General features: G+C 41.1%; 1 pseudogene across 1 annotated transcript; it reads right to left on the bottom strand.

Annotated features, from left to right (window-relative positions):
- Positions 1-299: 299 nt before the first annotated feature.
- On the bottom strand, positions 300-2296 carry LOC105523349 (annotated as a pseudogene). The gene is made up of 2 exons (XR_001003589.1): positions 853-2296; positions 300-394 (listed from the first exon to the last, which is right to left on the bottom strand). The product of XR_001003589.1 is annotated as a heat shock cognate 71 kDa protein-like (transcript).
- Between the last annotated feature and the right edge of the window lie 23888 nt (positions 2297-26184).

Here is a 26184-nt window from a genome sequence, read left to right on the forward strand (position 1 = left end):
ATTGTGAATACTGCTGTAATAAACATGGGAATGCAAGTTTCTCTTTGTTTTATTTTTAATGGTGCCAATTTTAAATAGTTTTATTTAAGACATTGCATTTTCCACTTATAATACAATGTTTATAAAGTGCAATACTATTTCCTTCCCCTGTGCATATGTTCCATATTCAAGTGTTGAAAATGCCCAGTAACTTACTATAGCAGCTGAACTTTTTAAAACTGCCACAGAATTTGCTGCAAATTTAGGTCCTTCAATGTTTTAAATGTGTGGAACAATGTTACATCTATACTTGGGTTGGATTAATCAACCTCTTCAATAGTAGATCCCGAGGAAGCACCACCAGAGCGAGAAGCTCCACCACCAGGAAATCCCCCAGGCATTCCTCCTGGCATGCCTCCTGCACTCTGGTACAGCTTGGTGTTGATGGGGTTGCAGACTTTCTCCAGCTCTTTCTGCTGATGTTCACATTCTTCCTTCTTGGCAGCCTGATTCTTACTGAGCCAGTTGATAATTTCATTACACTTGTCCAGAATCTTCTGTTTGTCATCATCGTTAGTCTTCCCTGAAGTTTCTCATCTTTGACAGTCGCTTTCATGTTGAATGCATAGGACTCAAGTGAATTCTTGGATGACACTTTGTCCCTCTGCTTCTCATCTTCAACTTTGTACTTCTCAGCTTCCTGGACCATACGTTCAATGTCTTCCTTGCTCAAACGGTTCTTGTCATTAGTGATAGTAATCTTGTTCTCTTTTCCTGTACTCTTGTCCACAACAGAGACACTGAGGATGCCATTAGCATCAATGTCAAAAGTGACTTCAATTTGAGGAACACCTCAGGGTGCAGGAGGTATGCCTGTGGGTTCAAACTTGCCAAGCAGTTGTTATCCTTGGTCATGGCACACTCACCTTCATAAAACTGAATAAGCACACCTGCTGGTTGTCGGAATAGGTAGTGAAGGTCTGTGTCTGCTTGGTAGGAATGGTAGTATTGTGCTTGATGAGGATAGTCATGACTCCACCAGCAGCTTCAATACCAAGGGAAAGAGGAGTGACATACAAGAGCAGCAAATCTTGAACATTTTCAGACTTGTCTCCGGACAGGATGGCTGCCTGGACAGCTGCACCATAAGCGATGGCTTCATCACGGTTGATGCTCTTATTCAGTTCTTTTCCATTGAAGAAGACTTGGAGAAACTTCTGAATCTTGGGGATACAAGTAGAACCACCAACCAGGACAATGGCATGAATCTGTGACTTGTCTAGTTTGGTATCTCAAAAGACTTTCTCTATGGGGTCCAGGGTGCCATGCAACAGGTCAGCATTCTTTTCTTCAAATCAGGCACGGGTAATGGAGGTATAGAAGTCGATTCCTTCACAAAGAGAATTGATCTCAATACTGGCCAGGGTGCTGGAAGAGGGAGTACGCTTAGCTCATTCACAAGCAGTACAGAGGCATCTTACAGCTCTCTTATTCTCACTGATGTCCTTCTTATGCTTGTGCTTGAACTCAGCAATAAAATGGTTGATCATTCGGTTGTCAAAATCTTCTCCACACAAGTGGGTGTCTCTGGCTGTAGATTTAACCTCAAAGATTCCATCCTCAGTAGTGAGGATTGACACATCGAAAGTGTCACCTCCCAGGTCAAAGATTAACACGTTTCTTTCCATTCCAACCTTTTTGTCTAAGCCATAAGCAATAGCAACTGCAGTTGGCTCATTAATAATTCTAAATACATTGAGACCAGCAATAGTTCCAGCATCTTCGGTAGCTGGACACTGAAAGTCATTAAAGTAACAGCATTGGTAACAGTCTTCCCAAGGTTGGCTTCCGCAATTTCCTTCATCTTTGTCAGAACCATAGAGGGTACCTCCACTGGATAGAAGCTTTTGGTCTCTCCCTTGTATTCTACTTGGACCTTGGGCCTGCCAGCATCATTCAACACCATGAAGGGTCAATGCTGCATATCAGACCAGACAACAGCATCATCAAATCTGCGTCCAATCAGATGTTTGGAATCAAAAATGTTTGGTGTGTTGGTGGGGTTCATTGCAACTTGATTCTTTGTGGCATCACCAGTCAATCATTCAGTGTTCGTAAACTTGACACAGCTTGGAGTGGTTCGATTTTCCTGATCATTGGCAATTGTCTCTACTTTTCTGTCCTAGAAAACACCCACACAAGAATAGGTGGTGCCAAGATAAATACCAACTGCAGGTCCCTTCGACATGGTTGCTGGCGTGTAGGCCTGGCTCCAACAAAGAAGAAAGCCACAGGAACCCCAAAAACTGCAGGTGAGTTCAATCGCAGGTTTCTCTTTGACATACTGATTTCTAGTCCTTAGGATAAATACTCAGTGGTGAAATTGCTGGATCATATGGTAATTATTTTTAAATGTTTTGAGAAACATTATACTATTTTCCATAATAGTTGTACTAATTTATATCTCCACCAATAATGTATAAGAATTTTCCTTTCTAGCAGCTGGGTACAGTGGTGTGTGCCTGTAGTCTCAGTTACTCAGGAGGCTGAGGCAGGAGGATAGTTTGAGTCCAGGACTTCGAGGCCAACCTGGGCAATATGGTGAGACATTACCTTTAAAAAAAAAAAAGTGTTTAAAAAGATGAGTTCCCTTTTCTCTGCATCCTTATCAGCATGTTTTACTTTTCATCTTTTAGATAACAGCCATTCTAATTGAGGTGAGGTGATATCTCATTGTGATTTTGATTTGCATTTCCCTGATGATTAGTGATGTTGAGCATTTTGTCATTTACCTGGTGATTTGTATGTCTTATTTTGAGAAATGTCTATTCACATCTTTTGCTTATTTTAAAATCTGATTTTTTGTGGGTTTTCTTTTTTTGGTATTGAGTTGTTTGAATTCCTTATGCATTCTAAATATTAGTCCCTTGTCAGATGGAAAGTTTGTGAATATTTTTTCCCATTCTTAAGATTGTCTCTTCACTCTGTTGATTTTTTCCTTTGCTATGCAGAAGCTTTTTGGTTTGCCCCATTTGTCTATTTTGCCTTTGTTGCCTGTGATTCTGAGGTCCTATCCAAAAAATTCTTGCCCAGACCAATTTTGTGAAGTGTCTCCCCTGTATTTTCTTCTAGTAGTTTACAGTTTTGGGTCTTACATTTCAGTCTTTAATCCATTTTGAATTTTTTTAATATGATGAAAGATAGAGGTCTTTCATTTATCCACATGTGAATATTCAGTTTTCCCAGCACCATTTATTGAAGAGACTGTCCTTTTCCTCATGTGTGTTCTTGACACCTTTGTTGACAATCAATGGACTGTAAATGTGTGGATTTATTTCTGGATTTCTTTCTGCTCCGTTGGTCTATGTGTCTGTTTTCATGCCAGTGCCATGCCAATTGGGTTATTATAGCCTTGTAGTGTATTTTGAATTCAGTGTGATGTCTCCAGTTTTATTCTTTTTTGCTCAGGATTGCTTTGGCTATTTGATGCCTTTAGTGGTTCCATGCGAATTTTAGGATTGTTCTTATATTTCTATGAAGAATGTCATTAATATTTTGATAGGAAGTGTGTTGAATCTATACATCATTATGGGTAGGATGGACTTTTTAACAATATTGATTATTCCAGTCCATGAACACAGATATCTTTCAATTTATTTGTGCCATCTTGAATTTCTTTCATCAATGTTTTATAGTTTTTATAGCAGGTATCCTTCACCTCTTTGGTTAAATTTATTCCTAGGGTTTCTTTTTTGGTAGCTATTATAAATAGGACTGCTTTCTTGATTCTTTTTTAGATAGTGTGCTATTGGCATATAGAACTACTACTGATTTTTGTATGTTGATTTTGTGTCTTGAAACTTTACTGAATTCATTTATTAGTTTTTGGATCTGGGTCAATTGATGAAAGAGGTGGGTTCCAATGGTCTTGGGTAGCTCTGCCCCTGTGGCTTTGCAGGGTACAGCCTCCTTCCTGACTGCTTTAACAGGCTAGTGTTGTGTCTGCAACTTTTTCAGGCTCACAGTGCAAGCTGTCAGTGGATCTACCATTCTGGGGTGCAGAGGATAGTGGCCCTCTTCTCACAGCTCCACGAGGCAGCATCTCAGTGGGGACTCTGTGTGGGAGCTTGCACCCCACATTTCCTTTCTGCACTGCCCTAGCAGAGGCTCTCCATGAGTGCCCCACCCCTGCAGCAAACTTCTGCCTGAACATCCAGGCATTTCCATACATCCTCTGAAACCTAGGCAGAGATTCCCAAACCTTAATTTTTGACTTCTGTATACCTGCAGGCTCAACACCATGTGGAAACTGCCAAGACTTGGAGCTTGCATCCTCTGAATCCATGGTTTGAGCTGTACCTTGGCCCCTTTTAGTCACAGCTGGAGTGGCTGGGACGCAAGGTACCAAGTCCCTAGGCTACACACAACAGAGAGACCCTGGGCCTGGCCCACAAAACCATTTTTTCCTCCTATGTCTCTGGGCCTGTGATGGGAGGGACTTTCACGAAGGTCTCTGACATGCCCTGGAGACATTTTCCCTATTTTCTTGGTGATTAACATTCAGCTCCTTGTTACTTAGGCAAATATCTGCAGCCAGCTTGGAATTCTCCTCAGAAAATGGGATCTTTTTTTCCTATTGCATTGTCAAGCTGCAAATTTTCTGAACTTTTATGCTTTGTTTCCCTTTTAAAACTGAATGCCTTTAACAGCATCCAAGTCATCTCTTGAATGCTTTGCTGTTTAGAAATTTCTTCTGCCAGATACCCGAAATCATCTCTCTCAAGTTCAAAGTTCCACAAATCTCTAGGGCAGTGGCAAAATGCCACCAGTCTCTTTGCTAAAACATAACAAGAGTCACCTTTGCTCCAGTTCCAAACAAGTTCCTCATCTCCATCTGAGACCACCTCATCCTGGATTTCATTGTCCATATCATTATCAACATTTTGGTCAAAGCCAATCATTAAGTCTCTAGGGAGTTCCAAACTTTCCCACATTTTTCTGTCTTCTTCTGAGCCCTCTAAACTGTTCCAACCTCTGCCTGTTACTCAGTTCCAAAGTCACTTCCACATTTCAGGTATCTTTTCAGCAGTGTCCCACTGTACTGGTATCAATTTACTGTATTCGTTTTTTTTTTTTTTTTCATGCTGCTGCTAAAGATATACCTGAGACTAGGAAGAAAAAGAGGTTTAATGGACGTACAATTCCATGTGGCTGGGGAGACCTCACAATCATGGCAGAAGGCAAGGAGAAGCAAGTCATGTCTTACATGGATGGCAGCAGGCAAAGAGAGAAAGCTTGTGCAAGGGAACTCCTCTTTTTAAAACCATCAGATCTCATGACACTTATTCACTATCATAAGAACAGCATGGGAAAGACCTGCCCCTATGATTCAATTACCTCCCACTGGGTCCCTCCCACAACATGTGGGAATTCAAGTGAGATTTGAGTAGGGACACAGCCAAACCCTATCAACCATGTATTTTCTTTATCCCCCTGAGTTTTAGATCCCATAAATAAGTAAAAACATGCAACGTCTGTCTTTCTGTGCCTAGCTTATTTTACTTAAAATAATGATCTCCAGTTCCATCCATGTTGTTGCAAATGACTGAATCTGTTTTTTTATGGCTGAATAGTACTCCATTGTGCATGTGTGCCACATTTTCTTTTTCCATTTGTCTGTTGATGGACACTCAGGTTCCTCCCAATCTTAGATATTGTAAATAATGCTGCAACAAAAATAGTAGTGCAGATAGCTCTTGATACACTGATTTCCCTCCTTTTGGATATATACACAGCAGTGGGATCATTGGATCACATGGTAACTCAATTTTCAGTTTAACGAGGAACCTCCAAACTGTTCTCCATAGTGATTTTACTAATTTACATTTCCACCAACATACAAGCCCCAATGTTTCATTTATGTTTCATTCCCCAACATACATTTCCCCAATGTTTTATTGTAGTAGTTTCATAGTTTGAGGTCTTAGATTTAAGCCTTTAATCCATTTTGATTTGATTTTTGTATATGGTGAAAGATAGGGGTCGAGTTACATTCTTCTGCATATGGATATCCAGTTTTCCCAGCACCATTTATTGAAGAGACTGTCTTTTCCCTAGTGTATGTTCTTGGCACTTTTGCTGAAAATGAGTTCACTGTAGGTGTGTGGATTTGTTTCTGGGTTCTCTATTCTGTTCCATTGGCCTACTTGTCTGTTTTCATGTCAGTACCATGCTGTTTTGGTTACTACAGCTCTGTAGTGCAATTTGAAGTCAGGTAATATGATTCCTCCAGTTTTGTTCTTTTTGCTTAGGATAGCTTTGGGTATTCTGGGTCTTTTGTGGTTTCATATACATTCTAGGAATTTTTTTCTATTTCTGTGAAGAATGTCATTGGTATTTTGATAGGGATTGCATTGAATCTGTAGATTGCTTTGGGTAGTATGAACATTTTAACAATATTGATTCTTCCAATGCATGAACATGGAATATCTTCCCACTTGTTGGTGTCCTCTTCAATTTCTTTCATCAGTGTTTTCTAGTTTTTATTATAGAGATCTTTCACTTCTTTGATTAAATCAGTTCCTAGGTATGTAGTTTTATGTGTGGCTATTGTAAATGGGATTACTTTTTAAATTTCTTTTTAACATTGTTCACTGTAGGCATATAGAAATGCTACTGATTTTTTATGTTGACTTTGTATCCCTCAACTTTACTGAATTTATCAGTTCTAATAGTTTTCTTACAAAGTCTTTATATTTTTCCAAATATAAGATTATATCAACTGCAAGCAAGGATAATTTGACTTCTTTCTTTCCAGTTTGGGTGCCCTTTATATCTTTCCCTTATCTGATTGCTCTAGCTAGGACTTCCAGGACTATGTTGAATAATGGTGATGACAATGGGCATCCTTGTCATGTTCCAGATCTTAGAGGAAAGGTTTTCAGTTTTTCCCCATTTGGTGTGATTCTAGCGTGAGTCTGTTGTTTATGGCTTTTATTATGTTGAGGTATGTTCCTTCTATCCCCAGTTTTTTCTTGGGATTTTTATCATGAAAAGATGTTGAATTTTATCAAATGCATTTCAACATCATTTGAAATGATCATATGGTTTTGATACTTCGTTCTGTTGATATAATGTATCACACTGATTTCCATATGTTGAACCATCCCTGCATCCCAGGGATAAATCCCACTTTGTTATGATTAATGATCTTTTAATCTATTATTGAATTCAATTTGTTAGTATTTTGTTGAGGATTTTTGTATCAATATTCAGAGATACTGGACTGAAGTTTACCTTTTTTTGATGTGTCTTTGTCTGTTTTTGGCATCAGGGTAATACTGACCTCATGTAATGAGTTTGGAAGTATTTCCCTCTCTATTTTTTGGAACAGTTTGAGCAGGATTGGTATTAGTTCTTTAAATGTTTGGTAGAATTCAGCAGTGAAGCCATCGGGTCCTGGGCTTCTCTTTACTGGGAGGCTTTTTACTATGACTTTGATCTCATTACTTTCATTGGTCTGTTCAGGTTTTGGATTTCTTCCAAATTCAATGTTTGTAGGCTGTATGAGTCTAGGAATTTGTATATTTATTCTTGATTTTCCAATTTATTGGCATTTAATTGTTCATAGTAGCCACTAATAATCCTTTGATTTTTTGCAGTATTAGTTGTAATGTCTCCTTTTTCATTTCTGATTTTATGAATTTGGATCCTCTCTCTTTTTTTCTTAGTCTGGCAAAAGGTTTGTCAATTTTTCTTAACTTAAAAAAAAACTTTAAAAATTGATTTTTAGATTTCTTTATATAAATCGTATTTATTACTGCTCCAATATTTATTATTTCTTTTCTTCTACTATTTTTGGGTTGGATTTGCCCTTGCTTTTCTAGTTCTTTTAAGATGCATTGTTAGATTGTTCATTTGAGGTTTTCCCTCTTTTTTGATGTAGGCACTTATAGCTATTAATGTAAACTTCCCTCTTAGTACTGCATTTGCTATATCCCACTGGTTTTGGTAAATTGTGTTTCTATTATCATTTGTTTCAAGAAATTTTAAAATTTCATTCTTAATTTATTTATTGACACACTGGTCATTCAGGAGCACATTGTTTAATTTCTATGTATTTGCATAGTTTCCAAAATTCCTTTTGTCATTAATTTCTAGTTTTATTCCATTATGGTCAGAGAAGTTGCTTGATATGATTTCAGTTTTTTTAAATGTTTCAAGGCTTGTTTTGTGATCTAACATATGGTCTATCTTTGAGAGTGATTGATGTGCTGAGGAAAATTATGTGTATTCTATAGCTCTTGGATAAAATGTTCTGTAAATATCTATGAAATCCATTTGGTTTACAGTGCAGATTAAGTTGGATGTTTCTTTGTTGGTTTTCTGTCTGGAAGATCTGTCTAATACTGAAAGTGGGGTGTTGAAGTCTCCAACTATTATTCAATTGGGACCTATCTCTCTCTTTAGTGCTAATAATATTTGCTTTATATTTCTGGATCCTTCAGTGTTAGGTGCATATATATATTAAACTGTTATATCCTATTGCTGAATTGAATCCTTTATTATTATATAGTGACCTTCTTTGTCTCTTCTTATAGTTTTTGTCTTGAAATCTATTTTGTCTGGTATATGAGAACATCAAGGGGGAAATATGCCCCCATGAGCCAATCACCTCCCACAAGATCCTTCCCCTGACATGTGGGGATTACAATTTGACATAAGATTTGGGTGGGAATGCAGAGCCAAGCCATATCAACAGTTTTAAAGAAAATTTTCATGATAAAGCTACCGTTGCTCTTTTTTGGTTTCATTTGCATGAAACTTCTTTTTTCATGACTTTATTTTCATTCTATGTGTGTCTTTATAGGAGAAGTGTGTTTCTAGTGGCAACAGATCGAAAGGGTTTTGCTTTTTCATCCATTCAGCCACTCTATGTCTTTCGATTGGAGGCATTTATATTCAGTATTATTGTTGGTAAGTAAGTACTTACTACTGTCATTTTGCTATTTATGTTCTGGTTGTTTTCTGGTCTTCTCTTCCTTTCTTCTTCTGACTTCCTTTAGTGAAGGTAATTTTTCTCTGGTGGTATGATTTAGTTTCTTGCTTTTTTTGTGTGTCTCCATTGCCTGTTTTTTGGATTGAGGTTGCCATGATGCTTACAAATACTATCTTATAACCCATTATTTTAAGCTGATAACAATTTAACACTGTTTACATAAACAAACAAGCAAAAAGAATACCAATAAAAACTCTAAGCCTTTACTTTGTTTCCCACTTTTTAACTTTTGTTTTTTTCTATTTATATATTTTTATACTGAGTATGTCTGGAAAAGTTGCAATGATTATTTTTGATTGGTTCATCATTTAGTCTTTCTACATAAGATAAGAGTAGCTTACACACCATACTTAAAGTGTTATAATTTTTTTTTTCTGTGTACTTCTATTACCAGTGAGTTTTGTATCTTTAGGTGACTACTTATTACTCATTAATGTCCTTTTCTTTCTGATTGAAGTACTCTGTTTAGCTTTCTTGTAGGACAGGTCTGGTGTTCATAAAATTCCTCAACTTTTGTTTGCCTGGAAAAGTCTTTATCCTTCATGTTTGAAGTATATATTTGCTAGATATCCTATTCTAGGGTAAAAGCATTTTTCCTTCAGCACTTTATATATGTCATGCCACTCACTCCTGGCCCATAAGGTTTCCACTGAAAAGTTTACTGCCAGACCTATTGGAGCTCCATTGTATGTTATTTCTTTCTTTTGCTGCTTTTTAAGATCCTTTACCTTTGGGTAAAGTTTGATTCTTAAATGTCTTGAAGTAGTCTTCTTTGGGTTAAATCTGCTTGGTGTTCTATAACAATCTTGTATTTGGATATTGACATCTTTCTTTAGGTTTGCAAAGTCCTCTGTTAATAATCTTTCTACTCCTATTTCTCTCTCTACCTCCTCTTTAAGGCCAATAATTGTTAGATTTTCCCTTTTGAGACTATTTTCTAGATCCTGTAGGCATACTTCATTTTTTAATTCCTTTTTCTTTTGTCTCCTCTGACTGTGTATTTTCAAAAATCCTGTCTTCAAGTTCACTAATTCTTCTTTTCTACTTTATCCATTCTGCTATTAAGGGACTCTGATGCATTCTTCAGTACGGCATTTGGGTTTTTCAGCTACAGAATTTCTGATTGATTCTTTTTAATTATTTCAATCTCTTTGTTAAATTTATATGACAGAATTCTGAATTTCTTCTCTGTGTTATCTTGAATTTGTTCGAGCTCTCTCAACACAGCTACTTTGAATTCTCTGTCTGAAAGGTCACATATCTCTGTTTCTCCAGGAGTGGTCCCTGGTGCCTTTTTAGTTCAGTTGGTAAGGTCATGTTTTCCTGGATGGTGTTGATGCTAGTAGATGTTCTTCAGTGTCTTGGCATTGAAGAGTTAGGTGTTCATTGTAGTCTTCACTCTCTGAGCATATTTGTATTTGTCCTCCTTGAGGAGGATTTTCAGATATTTGAAGACTTGGGTGTTGTAATTTAAGCTGTATCTGCCTTAGGGGAAACTCCAAACCTAGTAATACTGTGTTTCTTGCAGACTTGTGGAGGTATCCCCTTGATAGTCTTGGACAAGATTCAGGAGAATTCTCTGGATTGCTAGGCAAAGAGTCTTGTTCTCTTCTTTTACTTTCTCCCAAACAAATAGGATCCCTCTCTCTCTCTGTTCTGAGTCACCTAAAGCTGGGGGGTGGAGTGACACAAGCACCCCTGTGGCCACCACCACTATGACTGTGCTAGGTCAGACCTGAAGCCAGCACAGTACTAAGTCTTGCTTAAGGTGTACTATAATCACTCCCTGGGTACTGCATATGTTTTCTCAAGGCCCTGGGGCTCTACAGTCATCAGGTGGCAAAACCAACCAAGCCTGTGTCCTTCTTTTCAGGGCAGCGAGGTCCTGGGTGGGTCTAGATGTGCTGTCTGGGAGTCAGGGACTAGAATCAAATACCTTAGGAGTCTACCTGGTGTTCTGTTATAACTCCAGCTGAGCTGGCACTCAAACCACAAGATACAGTTCTTCCCACCCTTCCTTCCCTTTCCCAAAGGCAAAGAAGTCTCACCCCATGGCCACTGCCACCTCAGGCCACAAGGAGTACTGCCAGGCCACTGCCAATGCTCCCTTCTGGCTGAAGGGCTCTTAAGTCCGCTTGTGGTAAATGTTACCTGGACTCCCCTTCAGGGCAGTGGGCTCCCTTCTAGGCCCCAGCAGGTTCAGAAATGCCATCTGAGTCAAGTCCTGGAATCAGACATCTTAAGAGCTCACTTAGTGCTCTACCCTCTTGTGACATGCTATTACCTGAAGCCAGCAAGTCTCAGAGGCTCACCCAAGGCCCTCGACATGGTACCTGGGTATTGCTGCTGATCATTCAGGGCCCAATGGCTTTTTAGTTAGCAGAAGATAAATGTTTCCAGGACCAAGTCCTTTCCTTCAAGGCAGTGGCCTTTCTTCTGGCGCAGGGTGTGTCTAGAAATATCATATGGGAGCTAGAGCCTGGAAGGGGAGCTTCAAAACTCTGATGAGTACTGTCTTGCTGTGGCTGAGCTGGTATCCAACATGCAAGACAAAGCCTTCTCCACTCTTCCCTCTCTTCTCCTCAAGTGGATGGAAGGGGTCTCTTTTGGAGCTGAAAGCTGTGCAGCCTGGGAATGGGGAGGGGGTAAATGTCACCCTTCCCTCCCCCAGGCACTGTCTCGGGGCCTAGTTCAGCATTAAGACTCACCTACAAGCTGTAATCCTTATGGCCTGGACTGTCTTTCAGGTTTACTTGGAGACACAGAGTGCTGCAGCCCTCAGTGGTGAGGGTTGCAGGAACTCAAGTTCTGATAGCTGGAATGTGTGATTTCCCTCTGGCTAGGGCTCCTTTAAAGGCCCCCTCCATGGGCAGGCATCAGCTGAGTTTGGTCCAGTTTTCCTTTCTGCTCTAACAGGACAACACTGAGTTCAATCCCTCACAATTGCTGTGTTCTCCCTCCCCCAGCACCTAAAAATACTCCTTGCACCATGCTGCTGCTGCTGGGGGTCAGGGAGGGGTGACATCAGGGATTCAGGACTATTTTATCTTTCTCTTCTGTGCCTATTTCAGTGATATGAAGTTACAACCAGGTACTATGAGGACTCACCTAATTTTTGGTTATTATGAAGGTGTTTTTTCACTACAGATAGTTGGCAAATTGGTGTCCTTGTAAGGGAGACTTTGGTGGAGCCTTCTATTCCACTGTCTTGCTCCACTTCTCTCAAGCATGGGTTTGTTGCCTTAAAAAAAAAAAACTAATTAAGATCCTTTCTAAAAAACTCATTGGGTAAAGCCACCACTAGTTCATGGTATTTTGTCATAGTAGCCTAAATGGACAAAGGCAGAAAATTGGTACTGAGAAGTGGGAGTGCTGTTGTAATAGATTCCTAAAATGTGGAAGCAGCTTTGGAACTGGGTCATGGATAGAGGCTGCAGGAATTTTAAAGTGTATGCTAGAATAAGTCTGCATTGACATGCATAGATTGTAAGGGTTATTATGGTGAGGACTCAGAAGAAGAAGAGGCAAATTATAGAGAGAGCCTCAGTCTTATTAGAGAATACCTAAGCAGCCATAAACAGAATGCTAATTAAAATATGGATGATAAAGGTCATTCTGGTGATGTGAAAGACAGAAATGAGGAATATGATATTGGACAGTGGAGGAAAAGCTATCTTTTTTATAAAGTGGCAAAGAACATGGCTAAATTGTTTTGTGTTTTATTATTTTGTGGAAGATATAATTTATGAGCAATGAAATTGGATATTTGGCTGAGGAAATTGCTAAGCAAAGTGTTGAAGGTATGTTGTGGTTTCTCTTGACTTCCTATAATAAAATGCAAGAAGAGAGAAATGATTTGAAGCTACAATTGTTAATGAAAAGGAAGCAGAACTTAACAATTGTGAAAAATATCAGCCTATCTGTATTGGAAAAAATGAGAAAGCCTGTTTGGAAGAGAACAAGGGTGTGGCCAAGTGACTGATACATCAGGCATTTCAGTGGAAGCCAAGTGTTATTTATCAAGACAATGGGGAGATTAGTGAGCTGTCTAAACATAAGTCAGAATATATTTCCCAAGACAATGGAAGAATGTCCCCAAAGGCATTTCAGAGATCCCCTGGGGTTGCTCCTCCTATCATAGGCCCAGGGTGCCAGGGCCTGGGGCTGGAGCAATATCAAGGATAGGGAATCCCTGGTGCCTGTGTTACTTCACATCTCAAGCTTCCCTCACTGTGCTGGGTTGCCATGCTCCTTGGTGGCCTGAAGTGCAGCAAGTGCTGCACCCAGCAAAGGTTTGGAGGTATGGCTCTCTCCACCTAGATTCCAAAGGATGTTCCAGAGAGCTGGGGCCGAAGCAGAGAGACTCCATGGGGGCAGGGTCACCTCTGAGACCCCAGATGGTAGAGCCACCAGTGTGATTCCAGCTCAGAAGAGCTGTAAGCACACAACTCCAACCTGTGAGTGCCTTAGACTGGCTATTCCCAGCAAAGCCATCAGGGAGAGGCTGCCCAAATCCGTGGAGGCAGGACCATTGGCCCAGTGGGTAGGGAAGGTGTTATCAAAGCAAACTAAGGTCCACTCATTGTGCTTATTAAGGCCAGATATCCACACCAAAGTTTGCAGTGGGAGAAACCAAGGCCCTTCTTTGCAGGGCACCAAGCAAGAAGGATCAGGCAGCTAATGCTCAAGTCCTGACCTCCCAGATTGCTTGAAGGTAGGAGTTTTCCAAGGTAGGGATAAATTTCAGGAAGGCAGAAGTTACAAGCAAAATCCTAAATCAATACATGGAGGCTACAAATTAGTTTTTGAAGGTTACACAAAGGCAGGATATCTTGAAGTGGGGGCTTCTAGGTCATAGGTAGACTCAAAGATTTTCTGATTTGCAATTGGTTAAGGAAGAGAAGCTTTGTTAAAAATTTTGAGGTCAGGAGAAAAGACTGTTAGCTCTAGCTCATGGGCATGACCAGCTCCAGGCCCTTCAGGAAGAAATTTAGAATAAAGAATGGTGGTCAGAGTTCAGTCCTCAGTTCCCTCTTATCTGAGATCTACATGCCAGTGGATCCATTTGGTGGAGGTATGGGTTTCTGAAAAACAACTCAGAGACATGCGTTAAGATGTTATCTTTAGTTTCTATGAGGAACCAAACATTCTATGATTCCAGCTTCCTGGGCTATTGTTTTAAGCTACTATTACATTCTTGCTTATCAAGTTACTTATTTACTTTTCAGGGATAGCTAGGTACTTGGAATTTCTCTTGAAGGCACTCAAGATTTTCCTTTATTTCCATGCTTGGAGGGACCTGCAGTCCCTAAGAGAGGGTTCTTGCTCCATCTCAATGGCAGGACCTTCGTCACAGTGAGCCTGGAGGGCAAAATATCAGCTCAAAGAAGATTATTCTCCAGGTTTAAAGCTTTAGACTTGATTGAGACCTGCCTCTTTTCTTCCTTCCCATGTCTTCCTTTTGGAATGGGAATGTCTGTCCTGTGCCTGTCCCATCATTGTATTTTGGGAGCACATAACTTGTTTGGTTTCACAAGTTCACAGCTAGAGAGCAACTTGCCTTAGAATGAATCATATTTTGAATATCACCCATATCTGATAGGATGATATTTAAATGAAACTTTAGATTTTTACATTGGTGCTGAAATGAGTTAAGACTTTTGGGACTACTGGGATGAAACACATGTATTTTGCATGAGAGAAGGAAATGAAATTTGGGAGACTAGGGATGCAGTGCTATGGTTTGAATATTTGTGTCCTCCCCTCAAAATTCATATGTTGAAATCTTACCCTCTAAAGTAATGGTAATAGGGGGTGAGTCTTTGGAAGGTGATTAGGTTGTGAGGGTGGAGCCCTCGTGAATGGGATTAGTGCCCTTATAAAAGAGACCTGAGAGAGCTCCTTTGGCCCCTCTGCCACTTGAAGTTACAACAATGACCTCCAACTGAGAAAGGAGAGGCAGATGGGAAGCCACTGAATGGAGTCTTTAGATTGGCAATTCCACCAGAAGCTGTGAAAAGGAGCAGGAGCAGTTCCCTAAAGATGGGGATACCCAGAAGAAGCACACAATACCTCAAGGGAGGGGAGAGATGCTCGGTAGCCAGAAATAATAAAAAGCCACTATAGCTTTCCAAACTATATTTGAAGAGAGGCCTAAAAAATCATCATTTCCCTCCTCATATGACTTAATAGTTATCTCTTTACCACCAAAGCTCTATAATATTTCATGATCAGTTGTTTTTGTGTAAAATTTGATGAAAACTTCTTTTTTCATTAGGGAAAATATTACAAAGTGTATAAAAGGAAGGAAAACAGGGTGTTTTGCTTTAAAAAACAAACAACTCTACATGTTGTTGGTGCAACCAGATGTGCCTTGGCTTTTGTTTTTGCATATTCATTAGATTTCATTGTTCAAAGTGATCCTGCAAGAATCCGGCCAAGCCTTACAAGAGGATGTCATACTGGCCTCATTCCAAGGAAATTAATAATTTTATTTCAAGCTGCTCTCTCTTCTCTTAGCTATGGGCTTCTAAGCAAGGCCACTGGTGTTCCCCTCTCTATGAATTACAAGGTGGTTCAGACCTCCAGTATTTCTATTATAGAGCATTCTGTCTTTCATTTAAAAATTGCCTCTTATGAGTATTATTCTCTGTTCTAAAAAGACTTCATTGTTTCTCTCCTATTCTACACTCCTTCTGTGTTCAAGGTCGCTAGTTACTCTATTATTCAGGCAGACAATCTTTTCATAATTTTTTTTCCAATCAGTCTCAGTTCAAGGACTTACATTCTCAATATCCCCCATAAGTTTTGCCATTTCTTCTCATGAAAACATTCTCCATAGCTTCCCTTTCTTTAGCAGCTTCACGTATTCAGTTCTTTGTAATGCATTGTTGTGCGGAATGTAGGCAAACCTTGTTTATGGTACGTTTTGTTTGGGTAAAAAAGATTTCTTCTTATTTCCTTAGAATCAGCAACAATTAACTAAAGTTTATGAATTGATTTGGGAAACCCACTGTTATTATCTAGCTTACGTGGAGAGAATTCTCAGCCTCCAAGGGGCAAGAGACACAAGTTTTGAGGGTAGCAGAAACAGAGCATAGATCAGAGGACAAGGTTTACTGAAGCTGGGGTTTTATGGGAAAAGTACAGAAATCAAAATAATCTTTTGAATAAAAGTTCCAAAAGGAAATTTAAGGTGGTCAGAAATCTTGCTTAAACTAAATATATATGTTTTATCAAGAGACTATCCCATTAATACTCACAGTAACTACTAATTAATCACAGCTTATCATGTACTGCTTCTAACCACGAAGAATTGCAATTAAAGTCCTCATTTTACAAAATGCAAGATCGGAGAACTAGTAAAAACTGGGCCTGTTTAATTCCAAAGTCAGTGATCTTTCTATACTCTGCTACCTCATAATATAGTATGCAATGCTGATATGTGCAAAGTTGGTCTTTAGACTTGAATAATCCCTGTAAGAGGAACTATTTTTGATGAAATAGACTGAATATTTTATAAAAGAAATATTGGAATTGAACCTCCTTGTGACATGGGACAGTTCCCTGACCCTCTTGTGGGATTTGTGAAGGGAGAGCAGGGGGATGGCTCATTTTGCTTGGTCAGTGAGTTCAAACCCCTTGTGGGAGGGGGAGCACATAGGTGAGCAGGTACAGGAGCTGGGGCGAATGTCTTTAGGTACCAGCAGGAATGAACCCTTTACCAGCCTGTGGCAGCATCTAGTGGTTGCCCAAGACCTCTGGAGCCCCAAAAGTTGTGTGCTACAAACAATGCTCTTTTAGTGTTTGTCATCTGCGGATGGTTAAGTGTTAACCAGCTCAGTGGAGAGGCAGGGTGACAGCCTTTTACACCCTGCCCTTATGATACCCGGGTCCTTGTCTGGTGTCCAGGAAGAATCAGGTCACACGGACTTGAAGAATAGTGAATGAGGAGGTTTTATTGAGTGATGGAGGTGGCTCTCACAAAGAGGAGCTGGGAGGGGAATGATGCGGGAAGAAGATGATCATTCCCTGAAGCCTGGCTGTCTCCAGCAGGGCTCCTCTCCAAAGTCGAACCATCTGAGATTAATACACATATCCATAGTCTCCATCACTCAGTTGCTTCTTCTCCTCACTCCTTCTCTGCCACACCACTCTACTCTTCTGCTGGTGGCGTTTGGGGTTATTATGGGTACAGGACGGGGGCTGTGGTGGGCCAGGGTGGTTTTGGAGAAACCAACATTCGGGTGGGAAAAAAGGGATAATTGTTCTTATTTAGGGCCATGGCTTCCAGGCTTGAGGTTTGGGCCTTTGCCTGGGAATTGCCCTCTTCTACCCACTATTTCTCTGCCTCCCATCTGTATCACTTGTTATACCTATGAGAGCCATGTCTAATTTTCTTGGACTAAAAATCCAGATAGACCTGATAATTTGAAGTTAGGGATGACTCTAGGTAAATATATAAATAAAGACGTATTCCCCTTCTGTGCTACCCTTGTTATTATGCCAATCCCAGGGGATATTCATTATCATCATGATATACGTTAGCTCTGCCATACTTTCTAGCTTGTGTGAACCTGAAAGTTACTTAGCTTCTCTGAACCTCATTTCTTGCATATAGAAAATGGAGAGAAGAGATTGGATCAAGATAGCATACCAAACACATATTTCAGCCTTTTTTCTCATCATAAAACCATAGAAATGGCAGAAAAATACTTTGAAAACTCATAACTGTTCTGGAAAACAAGAAAAGGCTATGTTAATTGACCAGAATGTAGAAGGAATAGTTGCAGTCAGAAAGCAGATGAAATTTGATGGAGAAACCACAGCCCAAAACATATACAGGAACATTTGATTGTAGGAGGTAAGAGGGTTCTAGAGACTCAGCAGAAGCAGATAATATCTTCAAGTGTATAAATATAAATGATCAGGGTGAAAAAATTGGAAGCAGGTGGGAGCGAGGAGCTACTTTAGGTAGGGAGAGCAAAAAGGGACTCTGAGGAGCCCTGAGACCTGAGGGATAGAAAGAACCAGCAATGAGAAGACACAGGGACAAATTATTCAGGAAGGGGGAACAGCAAGTGCAAAGTAGGTAGAAAGGAAGGAACATGCTCTTGGATGAAAAAGAACCCGGTGTAGGTATAGCAAGTGAGTGGACTGAAGTTGGAGATGGTAGTTGGGATTAAGAGCCCCTTGGAAGCACTTATGTCTCTGAAGGGCATGATTGTGTTACAAGGACTTGAGGGGTTATGAGAACCAACTCTTTGTTGCTGATGACTTACCTTGTTTCTTTGCTGCTGTCTTTTCTGCTGAGAGTCCTCATATAAGTGGGGCTAAGATCTCAGCTCTGACCTTTCGTCCTAGAAAACTGAGGAGAGTTTGGGGTTTGATGGTTAAAATGAGTAATTTGTCAAACTCCTTACTAATTTAACTTGAGGTTTTCTGAGCACAGATGGCCTGGGTGGGCAGTCTTAGGCTCTGACAGAGAAGGGTTAGGCCTAGGCCCTGAACTGTTTGGTGAGTGGTGATCAGCATGCTAACCTGAGTGGAATGGCCATTCCTCTCCTGCTGTGCCTTCAGCTGATCCCAATATCCTTTCTAATCACACACAAGCTGCTTTGGAAGGTTGATGGGTGGTTGTGAGTAGAAGGTTGTGCCAGGAAGACTGTAGAAAGCAGAACCTTTTGCATTCTTTCTGACAGTGAGGCCTGATACCCTACTTATATCTGCAGTTTCTAGAGCTGAAGTGGGCTATTGAGAATACATTTAAGAAGTACGTATGGAGTAGCATTCTGAATGTGGACTGATAACAGCGCCTCACTTATCAGCAAAAAATTGCACGCTGCAGGGCAGCATTGGATGGGAGGTCTAGTGGACAGTGATTTCCGTATTCTTTATCAGTAAGGGCTTAGCTGCAGAGAGGTTGGTGCATTTGAAAGACTCAAGAGCCTGGGGATTGGCAAGGGAAGGGGCCTGGCCAATACCCTTCATCACTTCCAGTGGTTCTTTCCAGTAGCCATGAAACAAATAACTGTCAGTCTTAGGTTCCAACTCCAGGGTAGGATTGAAGCTTGTGATAAAGGTCAGTGGGATGATTTCAAGAGGTTGAGATCCATAGAAAGGGAAATCATAAGATCTGCAAAATTGCCCAAATAATCACTAATTTGTGGAGCAGTATGTCTGCTCTATAGAACTATAGGCTATAGGTTATGGTGGAGTTACAGAAAAACTCTGCCATAACTCTATAAGTAGGATCTAAACTTTTCAATCTTATAAATGTGGGGATCACAACATAGAAAGCCTGATGAAAAACAGTCTTTTTCAGTGAATCAGTATCTTAGCCCATTTAGGCTGCTATAACAAAATACCATAAACTGGATAGTTGAAACAACAGAAATTTATTTTACATAGTTCTAGAGGCCGGGAAGGCCAAGATCAAGGCACCAGCAGATATGATGTGTAGTGAATGTCCAATTCTTTCATACAGGGACATCTTCTCATTGTAACCTCACATGACGGAACACAAGGACTTTGATCTCTTCAGCCTCTAATCCCATGGCACTAATCCCATTCATGAGGGCTTCACCCCCATGACCTAATCCCTTCCCAAAGGCCCTATTCCTAATACCATCACATTGGGGATTAGGTTTCAACATGAATTTGAGGGGGATGCAAACATTCAGACCATAGCAATCAGTAGTGTCCTAAAAAACACTAAAGTAAAGATGGTAGATTGTGTACTATACATGAGTGGACATATATGGAAAAAAGAAAGTCTTAAATGACCTTGGGGTCAATGCTTGCTTTGTACCTGTCCCTTCTCAACCCCACCCAAGATAAGAACTTCAGCTGCTCCTGTTAGAAAAAAAGGAGATAATTGCCAAGTACATTATATGCAAATGTGCATCACTGGGGCTATGGGTGAGGTTATGAGTGTAGGTACCACTGTTCTGGGAAAAACCACCTTATGGTGCTAAGTGGGGCATGAAGATCTCAGATACGAGAGAAGCAGAAGTAGCTATAAATAAATGTAGCTCCATTTCTGTGGCCCAAAGTATATTTAGAGGAATTATGACACACCTGCCCAACATATATGCAGTGGAATCCTACTCTCCAAGACAGGACAGGGGGAGATTGAAAACTCAGACCACTCAGACCAGTGAAGGACAACAGTTAGTATACATCAACTTTTTGTCTCTACAACCTGAGAGTTGAAACTACAGATTTTATGGTGATAAATCCTGGAGTTATGAATCCTAAGCATGTCCTGTCAGGGATGAGCAAGTGTCTATTATCGCATAGATATTAGGGGAAAAATTCTTCTCTGATCAGACTCAGTCTAATCAAAGGAGGACTTGGAGACTTGGTTATTATGAAAAATTTTCTCACTGAAGGTCAAATAGTTTACAATTACTCTCTATTATCCCAAAGAAATGTATAATCCCATGAAGGCAATACATGGGTCCTCAAATAGGAATTATACCACTTTCTTCACTCTCAATTCTTGTTTTTCAGACCACAGTCAGGCTACCTGTGGGCCTCTGTTTTCTGTTTTGCTGCAGACAAAGGAGCAGAAAGTGTAGCCTCATCTCATAGACTACTAAACTGAGGAATATTCTCCAGGAGCTATTACAAATGGGCTACTGGGGCATCCCAGCATAACATGGTATCATTAAGAACTCCCAGGCCGAGTGCGGTGGCTCACACTTGTAATCCCAGCACTTTGTGGGACTGAGGTGGGCAGATCACTTGAGGTCAGGAGTTCGAGACAAGCCAGGCCAACACGGCAAAACCCTATCTCTACTAAAAATACAAAAATTAGCTGGGGGTGGTGGCGAGCACTTGTAATCCCAGCTACTCAGGAGGCTGAGGTAAGAGAATTGCGTGAACCCAGGAGATGGAGGTTGTAGTGAGCCAAAATCACGTCACTGCATACCAGCCTGTGTGACAAGAATGAAACTCCGTCTTAAAAAAAAAAAAAAGAAAAAAACAACTCCCTGAGACCTCATGTGTGGTCCTGGGACATGCAGACCAGACACAGGCCTCATTTCAAATGAGATAGCTGAGCTGTCAGGGATCCTGCATTTAAAGTGCACCACTCAGGACTCCTGCCAGTTTGAGAAATGCTCTGAGACTGAGGTATGTCTGTCTCAGTGCTATAGGGTAACACTGAACCTATGAGAACTTGGTCAAGGGCTTCCACTCTGGTATTCACACAAAGGACATAGGACAACAGGTAGTGTTCCAAATGGATCTCAAAGGGGTCCCACCATTTCCTAGCATGAAGGTGGTAAGGATCGGTAGAAAGAGGTGGAGGCTACCCCTTGGGTGGAGCAAAAGGAAATTTACCTAGCTTAGAGGTGGAGCGCCTTTCACCTCATTGTGGAGAAGCAGCAGTCCCCTTCTGTGAGCTCAAATCCAGAGGCAGCTGCATTTGAGTCCAAAAGATCCAGTGAAGTTGGAAAAAATAGAAATGAAAACATCAAAAAACCAACCAACCAAACAAACAAAAACCCAGCATCACTGGGGAAGGGGTGGTTATACCTGTGGGACCTGAGCAGAGCTCCATTTCCAGCACTGAGGAGCAGGTGTCAGCTCATCCCAGAAGGGTCTGATAAGTCCATCAGGTAGCTCAATTACTTCATGATGGCTGGATGAAGACATCTCTTAATGTGGCTAATTTAACATGGTGTTAACGTTGGTGTCAACTGAGATGTTCCAGTCCTCTTTACTCCCTGTGTGGGAGAGAATAGAAATTATATATATATTTTTTCTCCCAAGGAGGTCGAGGCATTCCCCCTTTCCTAGAGTGTGAGGTAATAGGATGAATTCCTTTGTGATATGACTCAAGGTGAAGATCAAGTCCAACTATTTATTGTGTAGTAATATATGCCAGAGTTGTACTTACAGATTAGATATTGCAATCCATCCCTCTTCTGCTCCCAGTCCAGGCTTACCCTTGTCCTTGGTATGACATCCTTGTATGGTCTTACACAGTTAGACAATTTCTTCAGAATGAAAGGGAGTGGGGAAAACAAAACAAAACAAAACAAAACAAAACAAAACAAAACAAAACAGCAGAACAAAACAAAAAAATCTCTTTGGCCCTACAGAGAGTGAAAGCCATTGCCTAAGCAACTAACTTGCCACATTCAGGACATTATTGAACACTGTGTATCCAACTTGATTAGGTTGAATCCTGATCCCATCACTAAACACTAAACACTTTATGATACTTATACTATCCTTATGATGATTCTGGGACCTATCAACAGTTAGGTGCAGGTGTTAAAATAAGATCTAATTTCTGTAGACTCTTTTTATCATTTTTGATATATCCCAACAGTTTCCAAGAATAACATATCCTTGCTGAAAGGAATTTTATACTATCCCAGACACCTATCTGTTTAGCAGAAGATGCTGAGGATAGTGTGGTCAGCTTTGGGTCAGGCCCTAAGTCATCTGTACATCTGAGAAGTCTTTTCCAGCCAAAATTATAGTACAGAAATGTATACAGAAATGGTGGCTATGCCAGTGGCTGTGCTGTGACTCTATTTTATTTGTTGATATCTGGGGAAACCCTAAAATTTCTGCTACTGTTTTGCACCCTAGAGGAAGAGGAGGAGCACCGGGAGAGAGGGCCAAGGGTACTGCTAGGGGCTAGAAATTAGGAAGAGGCTAAAACCCCAAGTCGCGGTATGGTTTGCCTCTTTATGAGGCTCTGCAATAAATGGGCCTCCATGAGATCCCCCCTTTTCCCCTTGCATTTCCTCTGCTTTGTTTCTTCTTGCCATGAAGGGGTCCCCTGCGGAGGCCAAGTCCTGGGAGTACACTGGGGAACAAGAAGCTAGGGAGGCCACCCGGCTTCTTTGGCCCACACAAAGGCAGTGTGGTGAGTCACCTACAGTCTGGCCCAGCTCACAGGTTTGCCCTACCACAAAACAAAAATAAAAATGTGTCTCCATGCACACATATGTTTACTGCAGCACTGTTCACAATAGCAAAGACTTGGAAAAAATCCAAATGCCCATCAATGATATACTGGATAAAGAAAATGTGGCACATATACACCATGGAATACTATGCAGCCATAAAAAAGGATGAGTTCATGTCCTTTGCAGGAACATGGATGAAGCTGGAAACCATCATTCTCAAGAAACTAACACAGGAACAGAAAACCGAACACTGCATGTTCTCACTCATAAGTGGGAGTTGAAAAATGATAACACATCGATACAGGGAGGGGAACATCACACACTGGGGCTTGTCGGGGGTAGGGGATTAGGGGAGGGAGAGCGTTAAGAGAAAAACCTAATGTAGATGATGGGTTGATGGGTGCAGCAAGCCACCATGGCACATGTATACTTACGTAACAAATCTGCATGTTCTGCACATGTATCCCAGAACTTAAAGTATGATAATAATAATAATAAAAATTGTGTCTCCTGCATTGCTCCCTCAAGATCTTCTGGGATGATGGGCAGCTGGCTGGGAATTTAGCACTCTGGGTTCGGGCCATCCCTATCTTTCCTTTTAAGTTCACTCAATTTCCAGACCAACTTTCAGAACTGATGTCTTCTTTATTTGTGTCTCCCGTTGGGTCTTGTGCAGACTTTCCTTGTATTGCTTATCATTCACAGCTGCAATTACTTTTTACTTGAGTTTCCTCCCCCTTAGGTTCTGAGCTCCAGAAGAGCAGTGTACTGGGTGGAATAGCGTCTCTCAAGATTCATTCCCTTCTGGAACCTGAGAAAGCAATCTTATTTGGAAATAGGATTTTTGCAGGTGTAATTAGTTAAGGTAAGACCACCTTTGAGTGGACTAGAGTGGACCCTTAATCCAGTGTGACTGGTGTCTTTAAAAGAAGAAAAGAAGAAGCAGAAAGTGACACACACAGAGGGAAGATGATGTGAAGAGACACAGTGAGAATGCCCTGTGATGACAGAGGCAGAAACTGGAGTGATGCATCTACGAGTCGAGGAACATCAAAGATTACTGGCAAACACCAGAAGCTAGAAAGAGGCAAGGAAAGATCCTCACCTTTTTTGCCCAGAGCCTTTGGCAAGAGCATGGCCCTCCTGACAGTTTTATTTCAGACTTCTGGCCTCCAGAACTATGAGAAAATAAATTTCTGTTGTTTTAAGCCACCGGGTTTGTGATACCTTATAACAATAGCTGTTAGAATTTAATGCAGGGGCTGTGATCTGGTCACTCTTGTATTGCAGGAACATAAACAGGGTCTGGAATGGAGAGGTGAGCTGTTAATATTTGCTAGATAAGAATTGCGTGTAGAGAGGGAGGACAAGAGAAATGTGATGGAGGAGAGAACAGACACAAAAAAGTGAAAAGCTTCCCTCTCTAGTGCAAGTGCCTGAAGTGGAGACACCTGCAAATCACTGTATGCAGTGTATGCCCAGTAAGCCTTCATTCATTATTCAGAATGAATAAATGGATGAATGAATTTGTGACATTGGATTTCTCTCATTTTCACATTGCCTCTAAAAGAGCCACCAGTTGACACACCTAGTGGGAGGAAAACAATGAAACTCTCTATGTCCAATCAGCAACATGGCAGAACTATGTCAAGAAACATACGTGTACAAATGTCTCATACAAAGTGTGACAGTTTTTCTGCCCCAAATACGCGGGGGCAAGGCCCAAGGATCAGACCCGCCTCAGACATGGAGCGAGGCAGTGATGCTCAGCATCACACTGCCCCTGCCACTCTCTCTGCAGTGATCTGGTCCCCTGCTGCATTTAGACCCAAGTTGAAAGTCTTTCTTCTCCATCCTAGTTCTGCCACCTGATGCCTCCAGACTCCAGCCTGCACTGCAGTCTCCCTGGGAAAGCAGGCTGGTTTTCCTGCAGCTGCTCCGCTGCCCCCACTCTGCTTTCCCCTCCCTCCCTCATTGTTTGTCATTGGCCAGCCTTGTTTGCAGCACAAGGACATGAAGAAGACATTCTTCCCATTCTCCAGTCATTGTCACTAATTGAAATGGGAAGCAAGACAAGGCTCCAGAAGAAAAGCTTATTACTGGCTGCCTTGTTGGAAGAAAATGAATCACCTAAGCAGATAGGTTTCTGTGATCTCAGGCAAACCTCACTCTTTATTTCACACAACCCCGTCTAATTGTTCAAGAAAATGTTCATCTGCTTCATAATGGAAGAGCCATAATGGAAGTGTTGTGAAATCACTGAAAAGTTTATTCAAGGCTCACTCCTGAAAGCCCAGTCATAAAGCACGGGCTTTGGGGGAGTTAATAGAATTGACTCTCACTGAAATGGCATGGATAACAAATTTCCTGAACATGGATGCTTTTAAATGTGCCTGTTGGTGGGAGTCTGAATTGGCATTTGACAGATGCAAAGCACTAACAAAAGGGGTGAATTTCCCAGCTCTGGTGTTAGGCCCTCCCCTGTGGCTGTGTCATCAGAGTCCCTGCCCAGCCTCTCACAACTGAATGGGGATTAGAAATCTCCGAGGTTCTCATGAAACCAAGTCTTGCAAACAGGGGATATTGAACTATTTCCTCGAAGTGTTAAACATAAAGAAGAGAAAATTATGTCATGAAGTGGAAGAGAAACATCCAGAAAGAATGGGTGGACAAAATGAAGCTATAGAAGACAAGCTACCCTGCAGTGGAATTTCTTCCAATAAATTTTGTCAGGATGAAGGAGTCAGAACCAATGAAGAAAAGAAACACAGAAACCACACAGCAGACGTATGCATTCCTCATGCCCTACATAGTTCGTGATAAATAGAAAGACATTTAAGATAGATTTCTGGGCCGGGCGCGGTGGCTCAAGTCTGTAATCCCAGCACTTTGAGAGGCCAGAGACGGGCGGATCACGAGGTCAAGAGATCGAGACCATCCTGGCTAACACGGTGAAACCCCGTCTCCTCTAAAAAATACAAAAAATTAGCCGGGCGAGGTGGCTGGCGCCTGTCTCAGCTACTCGGGAGGCTGAGGCAGGAGAATGGCATAAACCCGGGAGGCGGAGCTTGCAGTGAGCTGAGATCCGGCCACTGCACTCCAGCCTGGGCAACAGAGCCAGACTCCGTCTCAAAAAAAAAGAGATAGATTTCTGCCCTCAAGAAGCCAAGTTAGATTCATTTGTTTATCCATTCACTGAATAAATAAATACTT

This window comes from Colobus angolensis, unplaced genomic scaffold (genome assembly GCF_000951035.1).
Source record: "Colobus angolensis palliatus isolate OR3802 unplaced genomic scaffold, Cang.pa_1.0 Scaffold46, whole genome shotgun sequence".
Taxonomy (NCBI): Eukaryota; Metazoa; Chordata; class Mammalia; order Primates; family Cercopithecidae; genus Colobus; species Colobus angolensis.